At 32.4% G+C, this 14,854-nt stretch overlaps 1 pseudogene; it reads left to right on the top strand.

Moving 5' to 3' along the window:
• Positions 1 to 1,401: 1,401 nt before the first annotated feature.
• LOC149545150 (SKP1-like protein 1A pseudogene) lies at positions 1,402 to 1,962 on the top strand (annotated as a pseudogene).
• The last annotated feature ends 12,892 nt before the right edge of the window (positions 1,963 to 14,854 follow it).

Genomic DNA, 14,854 nt, shown 5'->3' with positions numbered 1-14,854 from the left:
GTGTACTTTCATAATTTTAATATATTATATATAATTGATTTTGTACAATAATGGACTTGTGGCAAACTGTTCAAATTAAGAAGCATCAATTTTTATAACCAACACATTAATTCACGTAAGATTCACACATTATAATGCATAAGAAACAAGTTGAATACTAATTTTAATACTTTCACAATATATTACTAAATATAATAATTGAAACAATACTTTTTGTCGACTATGATACATTATTTGAAAAAAAAAGTATTCAATTTTGTTTTATAATATATTATTTTTGAAATTTTATAACATAATATTAAAATTCAAATAATGATAATTGAAAAAACTATTTATTAAATATTAGTAGTGGATGAATGAAATAAATACAATATAAAACATTTAACAATGGTATTAAACATTTTAATATAATAAAATATTATGAATCTTTCAAACAAAAGTTGAAGAATTGGAGGGAATAACACTCACCTAACAGTTGTAATAATTGATTAAAGTAGATGATTAAATTTTTTAAAAAAAATTTATTTCAATGTATTTCTTTATAATCAAACAAACTATTTATAATTGTTATAGAAAATAAGAAATATAAATAATTGATTATATTATTATAATATATAGTTTTCTATTCAATCAAAAAAATCTTTTTGAACAAAATAGATAAAAAATGTGTTAAAAATTAGGAATAATACAAATAATACAAATATTCTATAAAATGATACTTCCCACAAACTCACAAACTCTAATACATACATCCAATTAAAAACTAGAAAATTAATATATATAAATTGTACAGTTAAAAAATTGAAATGTATTTCTTCATAAACATAATATTTGTAAAAAAATATGGAATGAAATGAATTTTTATTGCTCAAATAGAGGTAATTTAATAACAAGTTAATTGTGAGTAATCCACAAAATGACACAATAGTACTTACTCTACAGGCAAGTACTAAAAACCAATTTTATAATGACTAATTTTTTTTTTACTAGAGTACTATTATAGTAAATATTATAATGTCTACTATGATAAATATAATTGAAAACTATTAAAACAATAAAATTATTATTCTTCTTATATCTATAAATGTGTATTATAATGTGTGCCACGTGTAAAATTATTGTCTTGCTTATACCAATAAAAACCTAATATTTCAATAAAATATAATAAATATTAAATAAATTTAAACTTAACTAGGGAATTAAATGACACGTGTTCATTTTCCTACTAAAAAAGTGCATCCCAAATATTTAGTGAAGAACCAAAAAAAACAAATCACATTTATAAACTAGACTTAACAAACATTAACCCCAAAACAAACGCACATGTTACAAACTGAAAAATAAAAACCCCAAACGAAAACTAATTGCGAGCCGACCTAAACAGAACCTTATATATACTAGATGACACAGCCAGTTTTCTTAACTGTTTTTGCAAATCCCTGTTCCAATACGCTCCACAAATTGCCCATGGCTACGGATGCGAGTACATCGACTGCGAAGGAATGTAAGGTGAAACTGAAGAGTTCCGATGAGAAGATCTTCGAGGTAGATTATGTGGTGGCCGTGCAGTCACAGTTCGTAAAGAAGCTGGTGGAGGACGTAGGCACCGCTATACCCGTGCCCATTCTCAATGTTTCCAGTGAAACTCTTGCCAAGGTCATCGAATACTGCGAGTATCATGTGAATGTGCAGTCTGCGGACAACACGATCATCTCGGAAGAGGATGTTAAGAAGTGGGATGAGGAGTTTGTGAAGGTTAAGTTGGCTACGCTTTTTCATCTCATCAATGCTGCAAAGTATCTTGATATATACAATCTCCTTGATTTAGTTGCACAAGCCATAGCAGACAGGATTAAGTGGGCGAGCCCAGAAGAGATGAGAAAGATTTTTAACATACAAAATGACTTCACCCCGGAAGAGGAGGCAAAGGTCAGGCGTGAAGTTGAATGGGCTTTTCAGTAATTTTCTAAGGGAGTCCTAGGGTTCAAGAACATGTAGGTTTTCTGATAAGATGATACTTTTTGCTTTGTCTTCTCGATTTTGAACTTGTTTTGTTAATCAATTAATGATTATTGAGGCGAGGGACTACATTAGGTTTTCTCCGAATTGTTTTGCGAAGTTCTGCAATAAATGTAATCGATTGATATGTTTCATGTTGGTTACAGCTAGTTTGTTTATGTTACTACGTGTTAATCTGATTGTTTGCTCTGTTTTATGTTCAACTGATATATATATATATATATATATATATATATATATATATATATATATATATATATATCAGGGAATGGATTAATAATAATCTTTTGATGTATTAGGTTGGATAGTGTAGATTGCGTTTTGAGTTATTTGAAAAATGAGTTATTATTATCCTTGTAAACTATATTGTTCAGTTTGAAAAGTGAGTATCATATTATGCAGCTTGTGTATTTATCATATTTATCGTACATTTCAAGAAATTTGCATAAGTTATATTAGAATAAATTGAAAGAAAAATTTGTCCAACCGGAGTTTGGAATTACTAGACATCAATTGTTCTAATGTTATTTGTTTTATAACGATTATTGTTAGTGTTTACGTTTTAGTTGTTATGATTTTTTAAATGTTCAGAATTAAGTATTGTTAGGTAAAAAAAATATTGACAAATATGAATATTTACAAGGTCTAAATTTGAAAATTTTAAGTTAAATGGGAAAAAAAATTAAAACCCTAATTATTCACTCCCTCAACCTCTCTCTCCTTGAACTTCAATTCATTCTCTCACCAAGCCTTAACTTTCCAAAAGTACCGTTCTTGAATCCTCATAATATTCTAAATAGTTGCGGCTGAGGTTCTGCTTATGAAATTTTTTGTATGAAGTTGTGATGGGGCGATAGTTATTTTGGTTTTAAATTCTAAAATGAAGTATTCAGCTACTATCACCCTATTTGACGAGTTCAAAATTTAACATCATTTGAATTCTGTGGTAGGCATTAATGTGCAATTTGAAACCGCTAATAATGCACCTTTCAAGTTTCTAACTCTAGCCATGTGATTGTCTCTGCTAATGGATAATTATGGTAATGATAACTATTAGGAGTTGTGTAAGATAGAAGGAACCACTATCCAAACAACTTTTGGGACAAGATCACTGAACTCACTATTCAACTAACTCACTATTCAACTGATCTTTCAATTATTTCTTTCTTATGTCTTGTCAATTGGACCAATCATTGTCAGACCTTGTAGACTAGGTCACAAACCTTGGATCCAAGCATCAAACATTGGATCTCACAATAAAACCTCAGCAATGAAGTTTTCTTTACATTCGTTGCTCTTTGTGCTTCTTGCAATCATTCGTACACCTCATACATGATAAAGGAAAATGTCCTTTCTTTATACTAAATCCATAAAAAACCATCTCAACTAATTATTATAGGATCACATTAAGAACATGTTATATTTAGCAATAATATTAATCTTCCGCTAATAATTTTTTGTACATGTGACATTATGATGAGTGAGCTTCTCAAAATAACAACTCTGCTAAGAGATATAACAAGTTTACCAAAACATGCTTCTCTAATTTTAGAATAATCTTCATCAAAACTTGCATAACTTCTTCCAATCTTAATATCTCAAGCTTTTGAGGTTAGATGTATATAGTAGACACTTTTATAATCAACCTTTAACCTTGCTTAGTGAAAATGCTCAATTAGCTATCTTTACCAACTTGATCTTATCATTGTTCTTCTTTCAAATATAATAGAAAATTACTATGTTGATTTCAATAACAAACACAATCATGAATGTGACATATCATCATGATACTGATCTAATTATTTTTTTAGAATACTCTCCCATAGAAGTATCATCAGCATTCATGCTTCCAACCATCTACCTCTTTGGCATTGATGGAAATATAGATGAAAAACATCTAGTTCCAAAAATACCAATAGTAAAAGATTGTTAACATTTCTTTTCAAATCTTTTTCATCAATCAATCTCCCTCATTGATATACATCAATGTGCTCTATATCAAATTGTTTTTCTATGCTCAAACCATTTTTCAGTTTTTTTCATGTCGTGATCTCTCTCTTATTAACATCAATGTCAAAGGTTTCAGTAACTATCAATCTCTACAACAAATGTCTCTAACTTGCTCAAGTATCCAAAGACATTGTTCAAAAAAACATCCAAAGGGAGTCCTCGATGACTCTGTCCATCACAAATACTCCTTTATATAGGAAGCATCAACATTTAGTCTAGAAAAACAATAGTACTCTGTTACAATGGACTGATGCACTCTTGCATCATCTACTTTAATATAGGAAGGGGTATAACCCCTAGCATACCTCATTAATACTGAAAAGTCTCTTCGGAAAGAGGCTTGGTGAAAATATCTACAATCTACTATCTGGTGCATACATACTCTAATCTAATTTCCTTTTTTGCAACTTTCTCTCTCAACATGTGATATTTGATAGAAATGTGCTTAGTCTTAGAATGCAACATTGGATTCTTAGACATATTCACTATGCTTGTGTTATCACAATGTATGCAATAGGTTTATTGAGTTCTATCTCTTATATTTTCTCCCATCAACTTAGTTTCTACTCGCATGAAGTCAAAATCATAGAGCTCAAAGACATTAGTTTCTTGACCATCTCTATTTTTTACCCACTATTGTTTCTCATCTTCTAAAGTAGTAACTTGAATAGGTTATTTTGATATGGATGGTGCCATTATAATGGAGCTTCTTCTTCTTTCCTCTTCTATGGCACTAGTTGAGTGAGTCCTTTGACTCAAGAGGATATATTCAATATGTTCCCCTTCTTTTGCTTTAGCTTATTGAATGGTTTCAGGCACCTATGGGGGAGGAGTATTCCTTTTCTTCAATCTTCTCCTACATGTCCCCACCATAGTAAGTTCTAGCCTAGCCTTTTTAGGAGCTAAGGGGGAGGCTTCTTCCTCTATACATGTCAATGGCACCCTCTATTCTTCCTCTTCTTGTTCTCATTCTCGTTCCTATCCTAATGGAGGAACTTCCTCAATCTCTTGGACTTGAGTTTCCAGCTCATCTTGAGGCTCTTTTTGTTTAGGATTTTCCTATTCTTGAGCTATTTGTTTTTTTTACCTTTTTCCCCTCTCTTCCTTATCACTCCTCTGTTAGCTTCAAAGTACTCAGCTTCCATCTCATATTGATGAATCATTTTTGACTTTACTAGGGATTTTGCCAGAAAGATTGGTACTATAGCTTTTACACCTTTTCCTTTTTTAGGTCATGCTCTAGCTTTTAAAGGAACAACCTGAGGAACTAGATCACATTTGAAAGGTTTCTTGATCCATTCCTTTATTAGATTGACTATGTGGCAGGCATCATTATTGATATTTGTGCTCTCATCCCTACCAATCTTCACATTGATGATAAGCCTATCGTATATTTTTTCCCGATTGTACAATGGATCTAGGACATATTCCATATCTTTCTTAATAGCCTTCAGTGCGACATTTATCTTTATCACTTTCTCTACCAGATACAGAGTCATCCTATAATAATCCTGAATTCAAATATCATAGTTGTCTATTGCATTCATCCACAGGTCCTCCAATGCATCTTCATGTATGAATTGTTTCCCTACTAGATGCATGACCATCCTTATGTTGTGAAAATAAGGGTGAGGGGATTTTTACTCTGATGAGCGATATTAATCCCATTCAAAATTATAAAGGTCATGATTTCTTGCTTTTGTTTGGCCTTGAAAGCACTGATGGTGATTGGCCACATCAATATATTTTTGTGTTTTTTTCCTCACTCTATCATATGCATGTGTGAGTTTCCTAGAAATCTCCAACCAAATGAGCCTATTTGATGGATATCTCTAGAGCTTCTTCATGTTAACTATGGTACTAACTACTCTTAAGTGGGTGAATGTTTTAAACTAGATGTACTAGGCATCAATCTTTGTGATTTTGGCTGCTTCCTCTATTGACATCCTTTTGGCATAATCACCCTCTATGAATTGGATGAGTGTGAATATAAAGTTGTCATTTACTAACCTGCATTCTACACTCTAATTTGAGATGTTCTTCTTTACCAATTGAGGATATACCACATAGGGCCATGCATTAGCATCATGCATGCTACCTCTTTTGTAAATTCTTGGGTAGTTGATTGTTTTGGCCACCAATAAGTAAACCAAATATGATGGCATGTCGAATTTGGAGTCAACCTTAATAGCTACTAGCTACTCATCTAGGTTATCACTCAACATTGTGGCCCAATTAATTGGTATCTTGGTCACTCAGATGGTTTCTATGAAATGGACCATCCAAATATGAAGATGTCTGGTTCTTGGTAGACCCATAACCCTACTTAAAAGCACAATGGCATATACAATGTCATCCTTCATCTATCCCTATGCCATGTCTACCTTTCTAATTCTCTATGACCAACTAGCATCCTATCAATTAAAAAAGATGGTTGAATTATCTCTTTCGTTTCCTTCTCATTTTCCTCAATAACGTCTTTCAGCCCCTTCATAAGAAATCTCTAAGTACTAATTGACCTTGGGCAAGTTGAACAGCTTCTCAATATTTTGATGTCAGAGGTCTAGGACTATCTGCCATGTGACACTCTTAACAACATTTTCTTCAGTTATGTAGTTTTCTATAACATCCATGATGAGATTTGAATACTACATGGAAGTAGGATGTGACACTGCATTGACAAACACGTATCTAATCATTTTTTATACCATTATAGATCTTTCTCTTGGCTTATTACGAATGCTGAGGAAGACATTCTAGTCAATGTACCCTAGCTCGATGTCTCTAATTTTGGCATGTCCATCTTGAAAGTGGAATTTTATTGGTGCATCTTGGAATTTGAAAACTACATGTTTTGGAGCAATCTTTCAGGCATTGAAGATTATGATTATGCCATTTTATGCATACAAGAGAGGACAAATTCGTCTACAAAGCTAAAAATATAACCCAAAACAAACCCTAACATTTCAAAACCTAGAAAAGAATCCTCCAAAATAGTTAGAACCCTAACAATTCGCCCCCCCCCCCCCCCCCCCCCCGCACTAGCCCTAATATATAGAAAAGTGTACTTAGTGCACCCTTGCAGGTGTGCTAGGTGCACTTAAATGGTCTCTACTTGACCATTTAGATGTAGTTGCACATGTGTGCACCTAGGTTAGGTATGCACATGTGCATGTGTGCGACTGCGCACATGCAGAATGTAAGTTTTATGATAGAAATAACTTAGTTATTTTATGTATTTTAAGTGCATAAAGGGTACACAGATGCGCACCTTGATGGGGTGCCCATGTGCACAGCCTTATATACCTTCAATTTATTGAAAAGGTGTACATGTAGGCACCTTAAGGAGGTGCACAATTTCACACCTTTTCCTTGAGTTAGTTTTGCTTGATTTAGTTTTATTTTCAAAAAAAAAGATGCACACATCTACACCTTTTATGACTTAGGTGTTCTTTATTTTTTAGGTTTCAATAGGTTAACAAAGGTGTGTTTTCTAACCTTCATGTTTATTAGTGTAAAGGTTACAAGTGGATGAGCGCATAATGCAAGGTTGAAAAGGTGTGAAGGAAACTGGAGCATAGAGATGAATGGAGGAAAGGGAGGGGGTCTGGGGTTTATATAGACCTCGAGCCCTAAGTGTGCACCTCCTACGCAACTACATAGGTGTAAATCTCTAGCGGGAGATGAGTACATTTTTGCATAATAAGTGTATAGGCATACCTAGATAAGGTGCACATGTATGCTAGTTTGATAGTGCGCATATATGTACTAAATACACTTAAAATATCTAATTTTGCCCCAGTTCTAACAAACCAAACTTTCTTAGTTAGAGACTGGGGCCTTACCCAGACTCGTAGGGAGTCCAAAGATGACCCAGGCCTTGGACTAGGGGTTTGGGAGACGAAAAATTTACTAGGGGGTCCCCATTTCTAGGAGAAATAGGGTGTGTGTTGTGAAACCACAAGTACTAGTACATAAGAAAATAGAGACAGTGTTTGATCAATTCCATTCCTTTAAGTGGGGGAATCAAGGAAAAATTTAGTTCATACATAGTGGGTGTTCATAGTGGATATTTATTTCACCCCACTTCTTTCCTAATCAAGCATTCATAGTGGGTATTTATTACCCAAAGTATAATAGTGGATTCCTTATTATATTAATATAGATTCATTTTCATTTCCCTAACTCTCATTAGGGTTGATGTGGCATGATCTATGTCATCAACTATTGTCATCATATAGGCTAGCTATTGTAATCGAGGACCTATAGAAAGTCCTCACTAATCATTTGTTAGAGAGAACTATTTAAAGATTTTTACTTTGAGCTATTAAGATAACATATTTTTCATTGAATATTGGTGAATACTTGATGTGTTGAAGTGCTATTTTTTCTTTAATTTTTCTCACTTATATTAACTATAGTTTACTTAAATTTTTGTGATTGCAATGGAGAATATGATGGTAATTTGATGAATTCCTCTAGTTTGTACTTTTGGAATATTAGTGAATCTAAAAAATTGTGAAAATTTATCATGAATCCATTTCATGTAGGTGTTTAACTTTCATTTAAATTTTTCTTAATGATGGTGTATGTGGTGGTATGAAAATATTTGTCATAACCCTTGAAGATTGCAACAATTCATGCATAGTTATAGTATAACTTGGCAAAGAGGAGCTTGGAAAGTTAAGGAATTTGTCCACCAGATATCATTTATTATGATCATTTCCCTTAGTAATATATTAGGATCTCTAAACCCTATTCCATTTCATTTATTCATCTTTTTTGAAATTAAAGAAAACGTTACTTCATTGCAAAAACTTTATCTATAGCTCCAACATCTAGTATGGATTGAAATGAGTCAAACTTAACCCCTTTGTGATCACCAAAAAATCACATTAATGGAACCTTGAAATCATTGTCTGATCTTCTAGAAATCTTAGCATGCACAAGACTTATTTCAACAGAGGATAAGATATTTATGTATTTTGTTCTATTGTTTGGTGCATTATAAAGCATGCTTCAATACAACCCTAGGGAAAACCAAGTAGATAACAAACCACAATCCTGCAACTTTATTCTTGAGGACTATGTTCTGTCTATCCCTATTATACAACTAAGTGTTATTGGAGCCTTTTAATTCTCACTGTTTTATGTGTTCTAAAATATCTAACATGTTTTCTAATATTTAGAAGTATAACATATTTTATTTAAATATTGGATCTCAAAGCCTTTTGGATTAAGATAAATAAATGATTAATTTACAATGCATTACATATTGCATAGTTTGAATGGTAGATGGCTCTATTATTATGTCTCAACTAGTTACATTACAAAATACTAAAGTTTATCTTGCCAATTGGGACAATATTATGTGTAATGATATTCTCTATGCATCCATGGTCAATTTATATTTGCAAGGTGCTTTATCTTTTATGTTAATCTGTAATTAAAATCTTGTAAGTTGGTATGTGTAGCATAAACACACACTTCTCAACATAGATGGCAGTGAGATGAAGGCAATGGACCCTTACTAGAAGGCATGAATGATACTTGTAGACTTTTCATTTATTTATTTTTATCACTTAATTACAAAATGGGTATAAATTGAATAACTATAACTTTTTTGGGGCCAGGGGTGTGTGTGTGTATGCACGTGAGTGTGTGTGAGTGATATTATCAAAGGCCTTGGCCATTTATTTATTAAAAACACTAGAATAGTATCATGCATTAATACCTTCACTTGTCTTGGCCATTTATTTATTAAAAACACTAGAATAGTGTCATGCATTAATACCTTCACTTATTGATGATAGTAATGATATCATGATATTAATTTTCCATTCTTAATTTGTGTGTGTGTGTGTGTGTGTGTGTGTGTGTGTGTGTGTGTGTGTGTGTGTGTGTGTGTGTGTGTGTGTGTGTGTGTGTGTGTGTGTGTGTGTGTGTGTGTGTGTGTGTGTGTGTGTGTGTGTGTGTGTGTGTGTGTGTGTGTGTGTGTGTGCATGTCTGTGGGTGTGTGCATGTGTGTTTGCGTGTTTGTGTGCATGTGCGTGTGCGTGTGCGTGTGTGCACGTGCGCGCACGCGTGTATGTAAGATCATGTATTACATAATTTAATTATTAATAAGATAACCCATTAAAAAATCTCTCAACACTAAGTAGAAAATGAATCTGTTCTGGCTAATTGATTATACTACTTATCTTTCCAATAATGTATTTAATTATGGAAACTTTATTATAATTGACATAACAAGCATTTCTATATTATCTTGTTTATATTTTTGTTTATAATATTGTTTAATTGCATTACAAATTTTTGGTTATCTACATTTTAGCTACATCTAAGGAATGGGAAGGACTTACAAACATGCCCTAGATTGATGAAATGACCATCTATCAATACTACAAAGATCTCTAGGCAATTGAATTTTGTAAAGAATTCAGGGGCATTAATGATGTATTCCTTGGGAGGTTAGTATTTGAGCTCCAAGGACACAAAATCATAGGTTATCAGAAGAATAAATGCAAGCCATCAAGATTAATGGCTATTTTTATGTTCAATTTCCTAAATTCATATCTCAAAGTTGGAAGTTTTTCTAGTGAACCTCTTAGGTTGCCACGATATTGTTTCAACAAAATTGTCTTATCTAAGATATGTAGGTAGTTTGTTTCTGTGATAGAGTCTCTTGAAAGAACAAAAAAGTCATCTTCTTCTGTATCTCCCATTGAAATTGGCCATTATAGATCCTCAAACTTCAAGCAAGTTGTGTTAACAAAAACTTCATTTTCATGCTTAAGTCTCAAACCTTTCTCCCCTAGAGAAGATTTTGATTATGCAGGTCTTTCTAGGGATAATTTCAAGCATGCATTTTCACAAGTCCATGTTTCAAATTTGGAAGGTTATTGGGACAATTGTCTTGATGAATTTGAAGTTAGAAAATGATTATGGTCTAGGATGATAATTAGCCAGATAAACATGTTTAAAGTTAACCTTAGTACCCATGGGATAAAGGAAGATGAAGTTGAAGAATTGATTGACCCATTTTATGTTGATCAAATTGAATGCATGCCTATCTCTAAAATTGATTAGACTAGAAGGGAAGAGGATGATCTACTTTCCCATACTTTGAAAGTCTTAAGAAGAACTAAAAAAGGGTTGAAGTCAAAGAATGTTGGAATAGCTACCCCTAGGGCCTGAGAGAAATATTCAAGAGCCAAACACAAAAAGGTACACTCAAAGCCAAAGGCCATAACTAACCTAAGTATTGATGATCCTATTGCAGGTTCTCTTGAAGTTGAAGCTAAAGTAACTTTGCAACCACTTTAGCTTCAAGTTTATAAGGATGTGCTGAAGGTTAGAAGGGTAACTCGCTTGAGTACTAAGAAAGAAACACTAAGCAAAGGAAAGGATATAGTGACAGTTGATCTAGATCTCACCGAAACAAAGTCAAATCCAGAGTAGTCCCCTCGTTATCCCATGGCCAATAATACACCAGATTCTCAAAATTTACTTGAAGGTGTTGGTACTCAAGTTGGTACCCTCACCTTAACTAAGGGTTCTCCCATGACCGATAGAGACCCTACCACACCTAAGTGGTTGGAAACCTCCATTGAGAAGAAAAGAAGCTTGGTGCCTCTGTCAATGCCTATCGATGACCTAGTTAGAAAGTGCCTTGAAAAGTCTTCAAAAACCAAGAAGGCTAGATCAAAATCCAGGATAAAGTTTCATAAAAGCTCAAACATTAGTCAGACGAGATAGCCAAACCACCAGAAGGTAGTTTGCATGAGGACCTCACTACTCAAGATTATCAGGTGTCAAGGATTGATTTTGGAAAGAGGACTCATGCAGTGGATATGAAATTTTTTGAAGCTTTAAACAAAATGATTGCAGATAGGGTCTAGAAGGATGCTCAGGATAAACAAGATATGAAAAAAGTAATGAAGAGTATGACACAATACATCAATGCTATCCTTGACCTGGAACCCAAACCTTTGAATGAGATCTTGGTAGTTTTGGATGTATGTTCTTTGGCCAACAAGTAGTTTCTAGGTAAATTGCGAAAATGGAAAGTTGTTTCAAAAAATATAAAGAATGGTTGCAATTTGTCCTAAGTGAAACTATGAAGCAGATAAGCCTTTTACACAAGGCTTTGAAGGAAACTATTTCCATCATCAAGAAGGTGGAGTCCAATAATGAAGGCTTTGAGAAAGAAAGAAACAATTGAGTAAAAGTGGTGCTCTGAATAGAGGAAATTCAAGGATTTGGATTACAAAGGTTCCAAGCTAAATGCCCTATGGCTAGCCTAGATGATAAAACTTTCTATGGATTAAAGATTATATCCAATGGTGAAATGAGGCACTGGTCCAAGCAATAAGTGAAATCAAAGAGATCTTGGATGGTCTTACTGGATGAAATAATCCAAGGTGATCTGAAGTGGTTGAAAAAACATTGTGTAGGTAAGGAAAGTGACTCCATAGCCCCTGTGGAAGAGTTGATAAATGAAGTCCAAAAAAAATTACAAGAGATTCAAGAGAAGAAAGTGCCATGTAGACATTATTTTTCAAGTGTCACTCATACTAAAGCTATGTTGATAATAAACCTTAAAAATTTGGAGATGCATGAAGAAAATGTAACGGAATTGAAGAGGGAAAAGGAAGTCTAGAAATAGAGAATTGCATACATTGACTTACCTCATTAGTTAGTTATCTCCACATTTTCCACTACATACAAACCATTGAAGGTTGCAAGAATCACGACTGGCATTGATGGTTACTCCTGACATGGCACATGTTCATTAGACAACTGTATTTTTATTTCCTCTTGTTTATTTCTTTTATGAATTTTGATAGGGTAAAAGCACAAACTTGTATTACCCTTTTGTAAAGGAAAAGGCTAACAAAAGTAAACATGTTCACCTTCAATGACATAAATTTGGTATTGTTATTTTGAATTTGAAAATGAAGTAAACTAATGAAATGTGTAGAAATGGATGTAGTTAAGGATTATAATTTTAAATAATTATTTGGAATAAGAATCAATATATTTTTATAATTTTTATAGTTAATTTTTAGCTACTAAAAAATGCTAAAAATTAGGCATCAAGTTCCCAAAAAAAAACTATATGAAAATAAACTTATTTCCCTTTGATCTTAGATGATGTCATAGATAACATATATAGCTAGAACAATCAAAAATAAAAATCAGCTTTTTACCTATATTTTCTCTTTTATAATGATTCAAACTTCAACTCACCTGAAATTGATAGTTTTCATCTCCCACCACATTTTTCAAAACAAATCTATTCTAACTAGGAGAAAAATTATATATTCTAGAAGAGGACTCTCCCCTCTGGAATGTCATGTAACTTTTTAAAAAAAATTATATGATTTTATTTTATTTTCTTTCTCAAAATCAACATCTTTTTGAGTGTTAAAATACATGCTTGTACAAATTTTTAATTATAATATACTATATCTAGTTAAAACACTATCAAATCTATACGAGAATATTCTTGACTCTGAGTTCTATAAAATGTTGTTTATATGTTATTAAAAAGATATCATAAAAAATAGTAAGAGTTATTGAAACACCACTTTTCCAAAATAATTTTATATTTTTAGTAATTGGATACAAACTAGTATAAAACATACATTTAATAGACATTTCCAATTGGAAAATTGAGAGACTATATATAACTCAGCAAGAATGAATTTATCTAGTTTCTATGTTTGAAAAATTTTATTTTTAGACATAAATACTCAAATTCAGTCATCATGACAAGTCAACCCAAAAGGTGACACAACTTTGTACTTTTACCCCTTAGTTAACACAATTGTGTTAACTAAGAGACGATTTACTCCTACTGGGGTAATTTTTGATAACTATCCAGTCCTATGTCATATAAATATGTAATTGATAATGTCGAATAGGGTTAATCTCTCTGTAGACCAAAATAAAAATACTTTTGTTTTAATATTCTACACTTTGAATTTTGAAAAGAATATTTCCTAGATTAGTAGCAATTAAAGTAAAATTCTATAGTTTTATGTGTTGAAGCTTCCTAAAGCAAATAGTATTTTTTTCTTTATGATGATTTACATTCTTGAGGGTGTATGTCATATGCGGGAGTGAAGTTACATTTGTTGTGCATTCTAGAATTATTTGTTTTAAATCTTAAAGGTCATGGGAGGTCGAATTTGTATTACTACATTATTTATCCTTTTTTTTAACATTCAATCATGTGGTTGATACTGATTGTTAAAATTAAATTTTTTTAAGTTTTCAAATTTATCTTGTATTCATGAGATGATTTAAAGCTTTTCAATATTTTTAGTAAAATACTCATTAGGAAGATTTTCCCGCAATAGAGGACTTAAAAATTATCTTTACATAAAAGGTTAGTTGGACCTTTTCTAACACAAAGTAAATCTTAAGCAAAGAATTCCTTGCCTATAATCAAGAATTCAATTTGTTTGTACACAAGTATTTTCCCTTTACAACTACCAAAATCTTGGGGAAAAACTATTTACTAACAAGATTCATATCAGAGAAGGTGATGAGTGGAAGACTACTTTAAAAACCAAAGAAGGACTGTACAAGTGGTTATTCATGCCCTTTGGGCTAACCAATGCATCAAGCACTTTCATGTAGCTCATGAATGAGGTACTGAAGGAGTTTTTAGGTAAGTTTGTCATTGTTTACCTAGATGATATATTGATCTTTAGTAACAAATTGGAGGAGAATTTGATTCATATTCGCAAGGTGTTTGATAAGTTGAGGAAAGAAAAGTTGTTGATAAACCTAAAAAAGTACAATTTTGTAAAGG

This window comes from Cupressus sempervirens, chromosome 7 (assembly GCF_028749045.1).
Source record: "Cupressus sempervirens isolate cs-2001-9-10 chromosome 7, ASM2874904v1, whole genome shotgun sequence".
Lineage (NCBI taxonomy): Eukaryota > Viridiplantae > Streptophyta > Pinopsida > Cupressales > Cupressaceae > Cupressus > Cupressus sempervirens.
This window is presented reverse-complemented; position numbering and strand designations above follow the sequence as displayed.